This window comes from Penaeus vannamei, chromosome 38, assembly GCF_042767895.1.
Source record: "Penaeus vannamei isolate JL-2024 chromosome 38, ASM4276789v1, whole genome shotgun sequence".
In the NCBI taxonomy this organism is placed as follows: domain Eukaryota; kingdom Metazoa; phylum Arthropoda; class Malacostraca; order Decapoda; family Penaeidae; genus Penaeus; species Penaeus vannamei.
This window is the reverse complement of record NC_091586.1, coordinates 7,091,645-7,095,874: the sequence shown is the minus strand read 5'-3', so window position 1 is coordinate 7,095,874 and position 4,230 is coordinate 7,091,645. Positions and strand designations below refer to the sequence as shown.

The 4,230-nt window shown below is 30.9% G+C and overlaps 1 protein-coding gene across 2 annotated transcripts in view; it reads left to right on the top strand.

Moving 5' to 3' along the window:
* The window catches only part of LOC113815639 (transmembrane protein 222), an 8,034-nt gene extending 5,650 nt beyond the window's left edge, over positions 1-2,384 (top strand). For both annotated transcript variants that reach the window (XM_027367664.2, XM_027367663.2), the window contains exon 5: positions 1-2,384. This exon is cut by the window's left edge and continues 736 nt beyond it. The gene's annotated coding sequence lies outside the window, so the exon portion shown is untranslated.
* The last annotated feature ends 1,846 nt before the right edge of the window (positions 2,385-4,230 follow it).

Below are 4,230 nucleotides of genomic sequence, written 5' to 3'. Positions count from 1 at the left end.
GATGTCAATGTAACCCAAAGGTACTAATTTTTAAAATTCCACAAAGCCCTGTATCTACAAAAATATTATAGGGATCCTTTAGCTAACCTTGTAATGCATGCAAACTAGCATTACACATATTTTGTTCTTTTTATTACTGTATGCATAGTATGAAAAGGGAAAAAGGATATTTATTGATGAATTAAATAAGATAACCTGTTCATTATAGTTTCTAATAAAAAATCTGTGAAATTTGATTTGAATACTTGGTACTGAAGAGAGACAAAAAGTGGAAGCATTATAGTGTGGACTGAATAGATTATTTCAGTTTTCCTCAGGCATCACATGAGCACTCTAGCACTTCTTTGCAACCTCCATGGGTTCTTTGGAGTCAATCCCATTTAGGGAACACAGAGGTAACCTGTGTCGTAATTAAAACTGAGGGATTGCAGAACAATATTATTTGCTTTATTTGATAGGAGAGTAAGATAAATGTATAGAACAGGTGGGAGCATGATATTAATTTATTTCAATACTTTTTCTGTATCTGTATAGAACAGGTGTCCTTGTGTCCCATACAGAAGGCATGCCATAGTTTGTAAAAATGTGGTATGTTTAACAATTAAATTCTAAGGAGGTTTTCCTACTACAGTTCTGTGAAAAAGATGATGATTATGGTATTTGTAACAAGGAAAGTAAGTTTTACACTAATTTGGAAGACAGACAGCTATGATCATTATTTTTTATTTGATTTCTGATTCAAAAATTAGTTTAAAAAATTATATATGCATCCACATATATGTTCTTTTACATGATTTGAATGTGATTAGTTCCTTGATCTTGCATAATTTCTACATTTCCCGTGAGACTGTAGCTTGTGTTTAGTAGGTCAAGTATGTTCTTGAAAGGATGATAATGAGAAACAAATCTTGATAAGCCATTTTTTGAAGATTAAGACAAATGGAGCTCTAGACCTTTCATATGGCCTTGTGATCGAGTAGGATAAAACTTAATCATTATTATAATTATTATTGTAATATATCATAATGTATGTGCACTGTTCATACTTTTCTTTTTATACATTGCACTGTGGACTACAGGTATGGTAGGTTTAGCCTTGTAAATCATATTATTTTTTCTGACTGATATTAAGGACTTAGGCTGACAAAAGTGTGATACCTATATATTTTTAAGGTTATTATTTTTTGTATTTCTGTATTATGTCATATAAAAGTAGTATCCCTTCAGATGTTGAGAAAATGGGTCTACAAATTAATCATAGAAAACCAAGAAAATTAATGGTTGAGTGGAATGAATCGTGAAAAATGTAGAAAAAAATATAAATGAGCATTGAATAACTTAATACAAGAGATGTTATTGACTTATTTTGAGAGAGTTTCTAATTCATCTTGTGTTGTGAAAATATTCTGTCTCATTTATACCTTTTTTCCTGAATATCACTTTTTTCAGAGAATCTTCAGTATGAAGATGTTTTTCTCACAGTGAATGAAGAAGCATAGCATTGTTTTTTTCCTATGTAATACATTTAGAAAAAGATAATGTATTGCTACAACTTGGTAATATTGTGACAGAAGATGCCAGATTATTTGCAATATGTATTGTCTTTTATCTTGCACCTGTAATGATGATATTGTAATCAGTTATATCTAAATTATTTCCTCATTTGATGCTACTGAACTCTTCAGGAAGATTGATACAGTGGTTGTAGTATCACCTACGAGGGAGGTGACTGTGGATCAACCACTGTGAATCCAAGTGGTTGGAAAAAAGCATATCATTCATAAGCTTTGTACATATTGGGGTTACTCCCTTCGTTGGTAAATATAATGGTTTTGTGTGTGTTCTAGTTGGATGTCTGACTTGATATGGTTGTATATAATCATAACATGATATGTATGGTATTTATTGGCAAGTTATGGAATGTATTGTTTAGGGTTGCTCTTCTTTTCTGTTCTTGGTTTCCTTTTTTTTTTTTGAAGAAATTGTTTATTTGAATTGTTTTAAATGTTGAAAAAGTATATGGAGATGCTTTAATGATGTTTATATTTGTTAACTTATATAACACTCTCAGATTATTAACCTCTCACAGACAGGTCCTGTAGTATTACCCTTTAGGTTTTCTCAGCATGTTTAAAACTGAAGGTGTTAAATAAATTACCAGAAGGTATTATCAGATATTAAAACCGTATCAGGCATTGTGCTAGATTGTGATGATGAGGTACCTGCCAATCTGTCTCCTGTGTGCATTCACAATTCCTAAGTACCTCAGTTATTCCTCATAAGACTGAATATGACATTTGAGATACATACATGCACATATACAGACTCACATTTTTGGAAATATGGTATAGATGTAGACAATAACAAAAGGTAATACATGTACACTTTGTCTTTCATTTATACAGTATCTTCTCCGTGAGTAGAAATTCATAGTTTCAGATGTAAGGAAAATTAAATTACATTTTTCTCTGCCATTACTAACAAATAACAAGTTCAAAATTCATAGAGAAAAAGAAAAAAAAAAATACTGAATATAACCCTCTCTGTGATGGGTTAATAGTTATCTGTTCTGTTTTTCTTTGCCAGATATATTGAGTAAAATGATATTGTAAATGGTAATGCACATCTTATTTTCAGGTTGTAATGATGAATTGCCAAGCAGGGAGATTCACTATATAGCAGGTCCTTGAGCTTTGATAATAACTAGTACTGTACATAAATGGGACTAAATTATTATGTCATGTAGAAGATTCTTTGATGTACTATCATAAACATACTTTGTTTTTAAAACAGTACTTTTTGATGTTATTGATATTAAAGGATTTACATTCACTCATTTATGATAATAAGATTATGTTGAGCTAATTCCTTTATTTTTGATTTAGTATTTTATGCAAGGTGTCTGAAAGTTTATTCTGGCATAGTTTTTGCTTTTAATGTTCCAGAAGATATTGTTTGTCAAGCATTTATCTTGTCTCAGTAAGATTTAAACCTGAAGTAAAAGGAGCACAGATTTCAAGTAATGAGGAAAGATTTAGAATCTTAAGAACCAAACCTTTGAACTCTTTCCTTTGCTGAAGGATGTACCACTGCCATGGGCATTGAAAATATAATTTTTTCTAGATTATGTCAGAGCACTTTTTCCCAAATTTATGTAAACAGAATTCAGATAAAAACACACTGATACAAGAGGGTTAGCTCTCATTTTTTATTGTCAATATAAAGTAGAATTTCTTTTGCTAGAGATGTGGACATAGAATGGGCATTTGCCTTCTCTTCCTTTTGTCTAGTGATCACTGCCAGCTTTACCATAAGTCAGTAAATCACGAGAATATGTAATTATAATTTTTTTCACAGATATGTTGACTGATAAATTCTTGGTACTTGAACTGATAGTACATGGTAGTACTATATTTTTCAAAATTGAAAATAATGTAGTTTGATTTAACTTTCTCCGAGAATTATGGTTCATATTTGGCTTTACTGCAGAAAGCTACTGTTATGGTCAACTTCAGGAATTCATTTCACTTTTCACTTAATCCTTCCAAACTGAAAGTACAATCACAGGAGAAACAACTCAGTTTAAAACAGCAAAGTACACATTAATAAATATATGACATTGCTTTATGTTTGGGAGTTCCTCTTCATAGATAAGTCTCATTCTTAGACAGTTTCATTTTATCATACACAACTCACAAACAATGGTGAACAGGGAGTGTCAGGAAAGTGGTTCCAAGACTCGTAGACCCCATAGGTGCAAATGCAGAAAAATCTGTTTTGGGTTCCGAGTTATTTTGCTGAAAGTCCGGACTTGAACAGTTTCCTTTATTCCAGTAGTTCCTTTAATGCTTCTATGTACCCACTGTAATTATATTAATTTGTTAAAGTATGTCGTCCTGTTTCTTTCTACTTTATCTTTCTATTTGAAATAGCAAATATGTATTTTGTTTAATGTTTGAAGGTGTATGTTGCAAAGAAAGTGAAGTTATAGAAGAAAATGGTATTGGAAATATGTAACATAATTTTAATTTTTGTTGTTAATTGTCATCTTTGTTAAACCTTACTTCTTTTCTTTACCATAATTATGAAAAGACAATCACATTTAAATTCTTGAAAAATACCAGAAAAGGAGTTCATTGTGACAGTATACAAAATGTAAAGGTGGAAATGGATGGTTTCACAACACACAATTAGATTGCTATATTTTGATTTAATCTTACCCAGAAATGC